The sequence below is a fragment of the Microcaecilia unicolor genome, chromosome 11 (assembly GCF_901765095.1).
Source record: "Microcaecilia unicolor chromosome 11, aMicUni1.1, whole genome shotgun sequence".
In the NCBI taxonomy this organism is placed as follows: domain Eukaryota; kingdom Metazoa; phylum Chordata; class Amphibia; order Gymnophiona; family Siphonopidae; genus Microcaecilia; species Microcaecilia unicolor.
In genome coordinates, this window is record NC_044041.1 from 157787186 (window position 1) to 157800736 (window position 13551).

General features: G+C 41.1%; 1 protein-coding gene across 3 annotated transcripts in view; it reads right to left on the reverse strand.

The window, feature by feature from the left end:
• EML2 (EMAP like 2) overlaps window positions 1–13551 on the reverse strand; it is a 312721-nt gene that overhangs the window by 146480 nt on the left and 152690 nt on the right. The window lies entirely within an intron of this gene.

Genomic DNA, 13551 nt, shown 5'->3' on the forward strand with positions numbered 1-13551 from the left:
TAAGCAAATTAATGGAATAGGGAGAAGATTAACCATTTAAGAGCTGACTCCTAAACGGAATGATGTGAGGACACACTCACATTGCTGTAGTGAGAGAATCTTAATTGACAATAGGGCTTCTGATTCTATCTTTATAGTTTGAAAGTTTAGGAGGGGTTTGAGACAATTACACTATCCTATCCTGTCTACCCTCTTTTATCCTAGTCATATTATCTAGCTCAACTTATCATACACTACTAAGCCCAACTTTACATTGTTTTCTACTGTTTTATTAAAATTCTATTAACTTTGTATTTCAAATTACTATGTAAGCCGCATTGAGCCTGCATTATGTGGGAAAGCGAGAGGTACAAATGTAATAATAATAATAATTGGTTTCCCAGGGTTTAAAAGAAAAGAGAAGATTATTGGTGTATTCACGTCACAAAAGACACACAAAAAATAAAATTAGCAGAGTTTTTAGGTAGATTCCTGGTTCATTCTATTCAGTAACTGAAAAAAAAAGAAACAGAATTTAGTGTCAGCCCCCCCTAAAATCAGCAACAGCCTCTCACTCCCAAACCCCCTCAACAGCAGCCCTCCAACCCTCTTCTCTCACTCACCCTGTACTACCATTCTTTTTAGAGCAGCAGGTACTTACTGCTTCCCACCACCACTGAGCCTGCCTCTCCTCTGGCTGCTGGTGCTGCATGGGAGTTAAAACTCGCTACTTCTTGTATCTTGTGAGAAGTACCTGCTCTCACTATGCTGGCAACCAACAACAACAAAAAAAATAGATAGATAAGCAATAAGCAGGCTGAGCCTTGAGGCAGCAAGCTCTCACTACTCCATAGAATGTGTCACCCATGGTGGATCTTCAAGCACCCCCTGCCCCTACTCCAATGGCATCATCTACAGACTTTTTTTTTTGGGGGGGGGGGGAAGGAGGGGTTCAGGTATAACCCAAAATTCCAAACTACCAATGGATTTTTTTTCCCCAGTTATAAGCAACTGGAAACCCTAGTTATACATTAAGAACTGCTACAGAATAATGCTGAGTGTAATCTTTTCATTAACTTCCCTAAAACTATTACTACTTTCCAAAGGACACAAGATATAGCTATTTACTGGAAGTTGTCAAATTATCCCCTGAAACACCAATACCATTTGTATCAGTACAGAATTTGCTGCCTTAGAAATGAAGTGGAAGGACTCAGTATGGTACAATTCCAGGAGGAGAGGATGACCAGGACGACAGATTGAATCCTTCATCTTGATGCCTTGCAGGAAATGGGTCCTTAAGACTTCCAGAAATATTCCTGTCTCTGATCTTTTCAAGAATACTTAAGACAAAGACAAAAATTCCTCTTTATGCTTCAATGTACTTCAGTTAGGTTGGATTTCTCTCAAAATTTCTTGTTAAAAGTTTACTATTACACTTTAAAAGAATTTGTTTCTTACTTAGCTTGATTGAAGAAGTTTCTGGAAGATCATAGATAACCCTAATAATTTCTATGAACTCAGGAGGTCATTAACACATTGAAGGTTCACTGGAGGATTTGTGGTAGTCTCCACATAGTTCAAGGAAAATAAGATCTTAGTTTTGTTCTGTGGGGGGGGGGGGGGGGGGGGGGGATGACCTACGATCAAGCACTATATCTTGGTTGGATTAACAAAAGTATTTAGAAACTAGTAAAAAATGCCCGTTTTCAAAAGGGAAGGAAACGGGCGCTAGCAATGCCATCCCCCACCCTCCCTCGTTGTTCCACTCTGCCGTCCCTCCATTTCCCCTCCCCTTCCGTGACCCAGTCACCCCCCCCCCCCCTTCTCGGCAAAAACCGTCCCCCGCCGCCGTCCAGGACCCCGTCAGCCAAAGTCCTGTGCTGGCCTTCGCCGCGTTGCTTCTTCAATGATTTTGTGTTCAAGTTCCTCTGTGTGCGTCTGCCATGAGACGCACACAGAGGAACTTGAACCGAAGATCATTGAAGAAGCAACGCGGCGAAGGCCAGCACAGGACTTTGGGTGACGGGGGGTTGGGGTCCCCCGTCAGCACAGGTACTGGATAGACGGCAGCGGGGGACGGTTTTCGCCGAGAACGGGGGGGGGGGGGTCCGTTGGGCCGTAACACAGGGAGAGGAGTACTCCTCCCCTTGCTTTGGTATCAGCTGTAACTGATGTCAGCGCGTGCCTGCCTAGCAGACCACCTCCGAGGGAGGCACTGTCCCAAGCACAATCGAACATTGGAGGTTGGCGTTTCGTCGAGTGTCAGTGCTCCGCCCTCATCATCATCACGTAGTGACATGAGGGCGGGGCAAAGGGGATATCTCGACCCCTCAACTTCCGGTGGTGGCTTCATTTAGAACGTTCGGGTTGCAAATTATGTGGGCATGGGGCGTGGCTGAGGGCGGATCTATGAGTGATAGTGGTGCTGACAGCCTAGTCTACCAACACTCAAGGGCTTCAGTGTTTCCCTCCCACAGAGTGAGCTTCAGAATGTTCCAGGTGAGAATTATTTACATAGATATTGCTGGACAAAGATAATTCACAAACTATAAAGGGAAAATTCAACATGACTTGTGATTCACAGTATAGATTCCTGTGGCACTGTGCTATTCACCCTCCTCAACTGAAAAATATGACTATTTAAACTTAACCTCTTTTCTGTCCAAGAACCCGTTCCTAATCCATAGAAGGACATTGCCTCCTGCCCCATGACTTTAAATTCTCTCAGGCAGGCTCTCGTAAGGAACTTTGTTAAAAGCTTTCCGAAAATCGATACACTACAGCAACCAGCTCACCTTTATACACATGTTTACTTATGCCTTAAAGAAATGAAGCAAATTGGTGAGGCAAGACTTTCCTTGGCTGAGACACATTCACTTGGAAGTAGAAAAGGCTTGAACAGCCAATGCCCAGTGGTCTTCCTCCAACAGTCTAGTGAGTAAGGAGAAGCTAACTGCACCCATAAAAAGCTGGGGCTCAGTTTAGCCTCTGTCCCAAACTTTTGTACAGATGGGTGATTTGTGGTCTGGTACCACAGCTGAAACAGGTCTTCTTCTGTAAAACTAAATAATTTGTGTTGTTTCAGTACATTTTATTATAATTGTAACTGAGTTACTGTCATTGATATTGTGCACATTTGCATAGTTTCCCCCCCCCCCGGACCTGAATTTGCAGCCAAATGCAAGAACCCTGAAGACATTTACTGTTGTGGAAAGTTTCCACTGACCCTCTCCTGAACTGAAAGGAAAGGAACAAGTGGTTTCATTTGTAGCACTGCAGCTAGGATACACCCTTGTACGACACATAGAAATAGTTCAACAGTACAAGTGGACAGATACAGCACCAATATTGAAGTACAATAGGTTCCTGTCTGAAGGAGCTTAAAATACGTGGGAACCTGAGACAATGGAACAGAAGGTGACTTGCCCAAGGTCACAATGAGTGACAGCAACTGAAGGGGACATTTAAGCCCAGCTTCCTTACATCTAAGGCCTAGTGGTTAATGCAGTGGACTTTGATCCTGGGGAACTGAGTTCGATTCTCATTGCAGCTCCTTGTGACTCTGGGCAAAGTCACTTAACCCTCCACTGCCCCTGGTACAAAATAAGTACCTGAATATATGTAACTCACTTTGAATGTAGTTGCAAAAACCTCAGAAAGGTAGTATATCAGATCCCATTTCCCTTACCATGTTAGTGTTACAGATGTGCAGTATTTTAACCAATTTTTCCTATGATTACAGGAATAGATCTGTTAACTTTTCTTCTGAATGGAAATAAGAAGTAGTAAGGGGGTTGATACTCAAAGCAATTTAAAGGGCAATGAGAGGGACCTGGCTGCTTAGGGCACCTGTGTAGGACTATCTAGGGATACTCAGAAGCACTTACAGTTAGTCCCACTGAATATTACCAGACCACTAAACTGAAAGCACGTTATTTTGGGAACAGTCCAGAGATGGAACTCACACTTGCAGAGCTTGATATTCAGCACTTAGCGGTACTTTTACTAAGCTGCATTAACAGCATGTGTTTGACACACACTGAGGGCTCCCTTTTACCGCAATGGGCAAAAGGCTGTCTTTTTGAAAAGAAATGGCCATGTGGTAAGTGAACCACTTACAGAAAAACAAAAGCGGGAAGTGGACCAATGACTTCAGGGTATATAAAGAAGGGAACGTTATTGTAGACACAATACTGTGTTTCGGCCACAGGCCTACCTCAGGAGTCTAAAGAATTTAAAATATATATCACATAAATACACACAAAAAATATACGATTATGAAATTTAACAAAATCTTTCGGTCAAACATGTAATTATCGAACATATAAATAAATGCATCAACATAATCAAGAAAATTAAATCAAAAAATGTCAACACATGATTTGTGTACATTTATAAATTAAAAAAAAAAGATCTTCTAATATAGCAAAAAAAATATTAAAATGTTATAAACCAAATATAAACAGAAATTCTCATTTTATTAATATTTTTTTGCTATATTGGGAGGTCTCTTAATTTATAAATGTACACAGATGTGTTGAGAGATTTTATGATTTGATTGTTGATGCATTTATTTATATGTTTGATAATTACGTTCGTCTGAAAAAAATTTTAAATTTCATAATCATATTTTTTGTATGTGATATATATTTTTAAAAATTCTTTAGACTCCTGAGGCAGGACTGTGGCCCAAACACAGTACTGTGTCGAGTCCACAATAAAGTTCACTTTCTATACCACCAGAGTCTCAGTACCCTGAAGTCATTGGTCCACTTCCCACTTTGTTTTTCTATATCTTTACCTCATGCCTGATTACCACTGGGTAAGCACCGGTGCTACAAAAATAGAAATTTTTGTAGCGTTGGAAATGGTGCACACTGGGTGTGGGAACTAACACCTGGCTCCTGCGGTAGTTCTGGATTGGGGTGTGGCAAACTCTTTGCTGCACGCCAACCCTTTAGTAAAAGGGCCCCTTAACTACCTAATCACCACTGCATAAATATAGAAGTTTTATGTAGTCTGATTTGGCTGCATAACGTACGTGGTTAAGTATGATATGCAGCACTTAACCATCTAAGAGACAGCTGGCCACACAACTCAGATATTCAATCCCTGTGAATGAACATGCATTGACGATCTAGGGATAGTGTCAATGGTGCCTAAAAAAAAAAACCACCATTGACCACTGCAGACTGAACATCTACCCTTAAACAGCCATGCGGAGCTAGATTCAATAATGGCACTAAAAGATTGCTGCACAATGCTATTCTTTAATGGGCACTCAAAAGATAAGCACCCATTTTAGAATAGCATTGAGTGCCCATTTCAGCACCCAAATTTAGGTGTCAAAACTACACCTGTTGAAAACAGGTGAAATTCAGTGTGCCCAAATTGGGCGCATATTTTTCAGTATTCTATAACCCTTTGTGCTAATTTTAGCAATGACTCTGATCCGCCCATATACCTCCCATGCCGCACCACATTTTGTGTTGCTCACCATAGGATTTGGGTGCACACTATTATAGAACACTGTGTTCCAAGATGTTGCAAATCCATTTATTGGGATTTATTAACTGCCTTTATGAACAAGATTCACCCCCAAGGCAGTGTACAGTAGGCACAAGTTTCAACATTAAAAAAAAAATTATATAATAAATTTGCACCTCCGTCTGGATGCCTGGGTTCGTAACACAGTTCCCATTGGTTCGCCCTGGGGATGACGTCCCAGGGCAGACCAATGGAACAGCTGCGGAAGGTCGGGACCAGAGGAACAGCTGAAACAGAAGCGAAAGCAAAGGCAGTCTGAAGCGGCATCTGTGCGTGCTGGACTTCACTGTTGCCGGCAGAGCAGGAGGTAAAACGTTTTAAGCAGCAGCTGGCACTTATGAAGGGCTGGGGCACCCACACACGTCCTGCTTGCACTCGGACGGCACAGGACGAGAGAGGGAGGGAGCCGCGGCGTTGTGGAACTTGGCCGGCATGGACGAGAGAGGGTGTCCTGGAACTCGAAGGGGAGGGGTGCAGGTAGAGAGGGGGCATGGAACTCGGAGGATGGAGGGAGGGTCCCTGGAACCCTGCTAGCGCCCATTTCCTCTCTGTTGGAAACAGGCTTCTTTTACTAGTTATAATAGTAAAATAACTAAAAATAAGAGAAACTTGAAAACAGTAAATTGAAACCTAACAGAACTACTGTGAAAACAGTTATCAAAAATATACACATTTAACCACACGAATTCAAATACCAGAGATATAATACAATGTTAGCATAATACTAATATTAGTATGTGTTAGAACATTCAACTAACCAATATGATGGTAAAGATTTTCTACAATACAGCTTACCATATAGCTGAGGGACCAAGAACAGATATGATGGGAACAAGATGTGTGGTACATCAGTTAGCTAGTTTAGTTTAGTGTGCATCTTAGATCAGCACCCAAATAATCGGTCCCAATTTTAGAATTCAGGGCATGGTGCAGATTCAGTGGGCTTCTTTACTAGATGCAGAATACCTAAAACATTCATTTGACATATGATCTGGTTTAGACCCACTTAGTGAGGGAAAATCCGCCAGAAAAGCGGAGAACTCAAACACCCCACGGTAAAAACAGAAATGTAAAAAAAGTGGGATAGCGACCAAGGATACCAGAATCTGGAGGATGTTCGATAATATACAATTTATTAATAATTTGAAGACTCGACACAATGTCGTGTTTCGGCCGTCAGGCCTGCATCAGGAGTCTATATAAACATACATTTATATATATAAAAAATGAAAAAAAGTGAAGAAGACATAATATGGTACACACAAAAAAATAATATATATATAAATTAAATAAACTTACAAACTTTGGAAGTTTTATGTGTATCAGTATAGTTAAACAATTTTTTTAAAAAAATAAACAAATTTAAGTTAAAAACAAAAAATTATATACTATATGTAAAGTGGCGATGCAATGAATGTATATTAAAAAATATATTTAAAAAATCATACAGGAAAACACAAGTTTAAGCAACAGTAACGAAGAAATATGAAACGCACATATATATTGATTAAAGGAACGAATGGTTAACGGCCTTGATGTCATGACATAAAAAGTTAATTATATATACAGCGTTAAAATAACATGCATGTTAAAACTATTCAGTGTAAACTGACATGACAAGATGCAAACTTAATAAATAAAATTATATGAAAAAAAACTATATATATATATACATATAGAAAAATGGCAAATTTAGATATTTAGGATAAGGATAACATCAGACAAGGGGATGGTCCAATTACAGATACCATTATGGTAACTATGGATATCGAGTCTTTATATACGAATATCCCTCAACTTGAAGCATTGAATGTAATTGAAGAAACCTTACAAAAAAGGACCACCCATTGCAGAATACCCAACCATCTGATCTTGACTTGCGCAACCATAGCGCTCACTAAAAATTATTTCCGCTTTAATGACACACATTACCAACAAATCAAAGGCACTGCGATGGGTGCCAGCATGGCACCAGATCTAGCCAACCTGTATGTGGGAAAATTTGAAGAAATATTCCTCACTAATCATCCATTTCTACAGCATATCAAGATTTACCGACGCTATATAGATGACGTTTTCATTCTCTGGCAAGGCGATGAGGAAAGTCTTCATTCTTTCCACCAATGGCTGAATAGACAAGATCCAAACCTTAAGTTCACTTTAGAATATAACAACAATATTCATTTTCTTGATATCTCAATTACCGAAACTAACTAATTTTTCAAAACAAACATTTACAGAAAACCAACAGATCGCAATATGTTTCTGCATTATTCGAGTTATCACAACCCTAGCTTGAAGAGCAATCTGCCCCTGAGTCAATTTCTTCATCTTCGACGCCTCTGTTCAGACTTCGACGACTTTTATCACCAAGCAAGGATTTTGAAAAATAGATTTACAACCAGGGGTTACCCACAACAACATATCAACAATGGTCTCAATCGAGCCATTGAGAAAGATCGTAAAGAATTACTACAACCATTAGTAATCAAGAACACACCAGACATAGTGTGCACTTTAAAATATTCTTTTCTAGCCAAGCACATTTCACGATCAATTAGGAAACATTGGCACATTTTAGAAGGACTAGAATGTTTTCAGAATAAGCAATTAGTCATTGCCTATTCCAGAAATAAGAATCTGAAAGAACATCTTGTGCCTTCCATGCTACCTGTGACTACAATCTCAGTGCCACTTGGATTCCGAAAATGCGGTCATTGCAGTATCTGTGTTCACTGTATCGAAACCAGCAATTTTATTCATCCCAAAACTAAGAAATCTTTCAAATTAAACCATACGTCAGATTGCAACACTTCATCTGTTATTTATATCATCATTTGTCCTTGTCCCATGTTATATGTTGGTAAAACCCTTAGAGCAGTAAAGACCCGTATCATTGAACATAGGAGTTGCATCAAGAGGAAGATCGAATCCGCTCCTCTCGTCGAACATTGGTATTCAGCAAATCATTTGATTTCAGACCTCAAATTTCTGGTTTTCAAAACCAAGACTAAAAAATGGAGAGGAGGTGATCTGGATAGACAATTACTACAGGAAGAACAGAAACTCATCTTTGATCTTAACACCCTGACACCCGATGGATTAAACAACGAGATTATCGGCCATTTTTATGAATATTTTTTTAATAATGCCCATACAATTATCATTTTTTCTTCCAGCATTTTCCCTTCCCTTTTTCCCATTTTTATCATTTATTTATTTTTTATTTTGCACATAATTCATATTCATCTTTTTATTGTTTTTTATGTCACAAATAAAATTTACTGCATTACTTATGTTATTGTTCAATTTTTAGCTCCAGGATGGTCTATATCTCAGTTTTATTTTTTACTTATTTATTTTTCTATTTATCATTTTTTTCCATCCAACGACACACTTATTTTTTAATCATTTTTCCTTTTTCTTAATTTAAATGCACTATTTTATTTCATTTTTTTTATATTTTTATTTTTTTATGGCATTTTGTATTATTTTCTTCACATGGTTACTTTCTATTGTTTTATTTATTTTAATTTAATATCCACTTTTTTTGTCCTTGTTGCGTGTCCCCATATTTTATTTAGTTTCCGTTTTTCAGTCAGCCAACACCATCATTCTTATTTTTCATTTTTTTAATTTCACTAGCTTCATTTTTCCAGGACTGGAGCATTGTCTACCATTTTCTTTTCACACTTCATTTAATTTGGCATCAGCCTGGCACTACCAAATTTTTACTTCATTATTTTGTGTTCCACAAAGGTTTTGCTGCTTGTCCCTTTCAGAGCATATCTCGTCTAGTTTTCATTTTCTAGTCAGCAATCGCCGTCATCTTCAATTCAGACGGTTTTTTTTTTTTCTCCAGTACCGATGCTTCATCATATATTTTTTCTTTTTTTACTTTGGTATTCATTTTCAACACCGTTGCAACCTTTTGCATATAAATTTCCGCTTTTAAATATATTTTTTCCGCTATCCGCTTCTTTTTATTGGCCAGTTCTCTACAATATAAGTTTAGTTCCTCTGGTAATGTCATTTCCGTTTTAGCGCTGCTTTTTTATCATACATTTTTTAAGCATTGCACATTGTTTTAATTTCTATCCACATTTTTAATATATTACTGCGTTTTTGTGGAATTCGTTTTATTTCCCCAGTATTATTGGTACATTGCAGAGCTTGTCACTTCCGGCATAGCGTCAAACGCTTCCTTGCACTTTAGCGTTTTTTGTTTTTGGCGCCCTTTTTTTGTTTAAAGGTACTTTTTTTCAAACTGCAATACAAAGAGCGCGAGCAGCGCTTCTGACGGCATCTTTCTAAACACAGTCTTTTTAAAGGTTAGTAACGCATTTACTTTTACAATTCTATCCTTCCATGTTTTATTTCTCTGTTTCTTTTGCCTCAGTCACGCACATTTCTTCTTTTGTTTCACATTTATTTTCATCACTGCCCCCATTCATTTATATCTCTGGCAGCGTTTGAGCCTTCTGGCTTACAATTTTTTTGTATCATCTTTGCTTCCCAAGCACATTTAGCTATGTACATACTTTTCAAAAATTTCTTCAACAATTTTTTCAACAGACTACAACATTATATCTGAAGGATCATTTTGCTCTAGAGGTCAGTGTCTTTCAATATATTACACAATCTTTATTACAATTTATTAGGTATCATTAATCCTTTTACTTAATGCTTCATATTTCCTGACAGTTAGCTGTAAAACTTCAAAAGGCTTGTCGTCACCTTTGCTACGCAGCACTTCACAAAGTAGGTCAGTGCTATTTCAAACAGAATATTGGAGTTTCTCTCTTGTCATTTTCGCTCCCCTTGTCTGATGTGCGTTTCATATTTCTTCGTTACTGTTGCTTAAACTTGTGTTTTCCTGTATGATGTTTTTTTAAATATATTTTTTTAATATACATTCATTGCATCGCCACTTTACATATAGTATATAATTTTTTGTTTTTAACTTAAATGTGTGTTTATTTTTTTTTAAAAATTGTTTAACTATACTGATACACATAAAACTTCCAAAGTTTGTAAGTTTATTTAATTTATATATATATTATTTTTTTTGTGTGTACCATATTATGTCTTCACTTTTTTTCATTTTTTTATATATATATAAATGTATGTTTTTATAGACTCCTGATGCAGGCCTGACGGCCGAAACACGACGTTGTGTCGAGTCTTCAAATTATTAATAAATTGTATATTATCGAACATCCTCCAGATTCTGGTATCCTTGGTCGCTCTCCCACTTTTTTTACATTTAGACCCACTTAGTAACACCAACATACGTAAGACCTATTTGGACCTTTACCAAAATGGAAGTTCAAAGGGTGTAGAGCACAGTGTATTTGTACACATGATCCATCACCCCCAAATCTACTTTCTTCTAAAGAAAATTGTCACCATAAGTAGTGCTGGATCTCACAGGGCTGGACAGTAGAGCACTCATGTTACATGGTTCCAGCAGTGGCGTAGCCAGACAACCAATTTTGGGTGGGCCTGAGCACAAAGTGAGTGGGCACAAAATTTTCTCTCTCCCCCAGCACTTCCCAACTCAAAATATAAATACTTTAGCTGATGAGGATCCCCAATCTCCGTCAGCTGGGGACCTCCACCAGAGATGGCCAGAACTCCTCCCCGCCAAGCCCAGCAGGCAGTAGCAACTCCTCAAGCCACTTATGCCAGCACCCCATACGTACTTAGTTCTCAGTGGCTCCAGGATGCTGCCCCCATATGCCATGCTCAGCGGAAGGCAGCTCCGGCCAGTCCCGGAACAGATCCCCAGCTGGCAGGGCTTGGGGATTCCCACTAGCCACAGCAAGGGTCAGGGCTACTGTTAACCATGCTGGTGACCAGGGCAGAAAATAAAGAAGCCCCTCCCCCAATTCCCTTTCTTCTCCAATCTCTTCATCTGTAGTTACAGTCACACTGACAGACCCTCAGCATGTACTGCAACACTGGAGGAAAAAAAACACAAAAGCGCATTTCCTTTTCTACTTAACACAATAAAAAGACATCCACTTTGCACATTTCCCAAAGCTAACATATTCCATTTAAAACATTCAAAATAAAATGATTTTTCTACCTTTACTGTCTGGACATTTTATTTTTCCATCATGTTGGTTCCAATTTCTCTTTCCCACTTTCCTGTCTGTCTTCTGCTAATTCTTCAAGCGGTTGTCCATTTGTCTTTTTTCTCCTGTCATTTCATTTCCTCACTATACCTGCCTTTGAAATATTGATCTTTCCATTTTAGCTCTTTCCTTTCTTTCTTTCTTTTCTGCCTCTGTACCAGGGGCGTATCTGCGTGGGGCCTCAGCGGCCTGCGCCCCCGCAGATTTCGCCCTGGACCCCCCTACCGCTGCCAACCCTCCCCCTCCGTTGCTCGCCTACCTTCGCTGGCGGGGGACCCCAACCCCCGCCAGCCGAGGTCCGCGTCCTCCTGCCGCTGCCGGCTGCCTTTGGTCCTTTAATTCTTCCATTGAAGCTGGCGCCGACGAAAGTTTCTTTTGAGTCTGACGTCGCTGCACGTTGTACGTGCAGGACGTCAGACTCAGAAATTGTTTCTGAGTCTGACGTCCTGCACGTACAACGTGCAACGTGCAGCGACGTCAGATTCAAAAGAAACTTTTTCGTCGGCGCCAGCTTCAATGGAAGAATGAAAGGACCAAAGGCAGCCGGCAGCGGCAGGAGGACGCGGACCTCGGCTGGCGGGGGTTGGGGTCCCCCGCCAGCGAAGGTAGGCGAGCAACGGAGGGGGAGGGTTAGCAATGGCAGCGGCTGGGGGGAGGGGGATCGGCAATGGCGGCGGGGGGGGGGGGGGCTATAATGTGCCCCCCCTCTCTGGCCCTGGCCCCCCCTACCGCCGCAGTTCAGATACGCCCCTGCTCTGTACACTCAAATTTCATCCTCTTTCAAAATCTTCTTTTTTACTTTTCCATTTCCTTTCATCCACTAGCTCTCCCATTCTCCATCTCTCTCTTTCTCAGCCTTCCATTCTCTTCCATCTTCGATCTACGCGCCATTACCATATATCTACCCCCTGTGATCACTATTCTCTCATTTTTTTTTCCTTGCCATCTCCACTCCCTGGGCCTCTCCCCCATGTTTTCCACCATTCCCAGTGTCTACCTCCCTCCACCCTTCCAGCCCAGCATCTGTTCCCTCTTTCTTCCCTCCTCACCCTCATAGCCTGATATCTCCCTATCCCTTTTACCTCCCACCACCAGCAGCATCTTCCTGTCCCATCTCTCTCTCCTCCCCTCCCCCATTGTTCAGCATTTTTCCCTCTCTCTTCCCTACCACCCATTGTCCATCTTCTCTCCCTGGATCCATCTTCCCTCTTTTTCCCCTCCCCTGCTTGTGCATCTCTCCTTTCCTCTCCTCCATCTTCATGTCCAACTTTTCTCCCTCTCCCTGCTTTGAGCACCTGGTCTAACATCTCACTTTACCCCCTCCCCTGCCATGCCACACAGCATCTCTCCATCTTTCCTTCCCCTCACCTCAATGCCAACATTTCCCCTCTCATCTTTCCCTCCTTTCATTCCACTTCCATATCCAACACTTTTTTCTCTCTCTGGTCCTTTACCACTCCTATGCAGCCTTTCCCTCCATCTCCCCATCCCACCCCACCCCACCCATATCCAACAATTCTCCCTCTTTCCCCTTGCAGCATCTCTCCATCCCTCCCTCCACATTGAAAAATTATTCCTCCACCCCACCTAGCACTACCCTGTCTCATTCCCTCATCCCAACAGTGCCCCCATCTCTCCCTGTCTCCCTGACCCCTCTCAAGCCACCTACCAGCATGCTGTAAGTTTCTTTTTCTCCCTCCCCCCAGCCACCCATTGACATGCTGCACCTTTCCCCCTCCCCCGCCAGCCACCCGTTGACATGCGGCACATTCCCCCCGCCAGCCATCCACCCACCCGCTGACATGCTGCACTTTTTTCCCCTCTACCCCGCCGCCAGCCACCCGATCCAGTTCTTCACGTCTACAATGGCGCCAAATCCGTC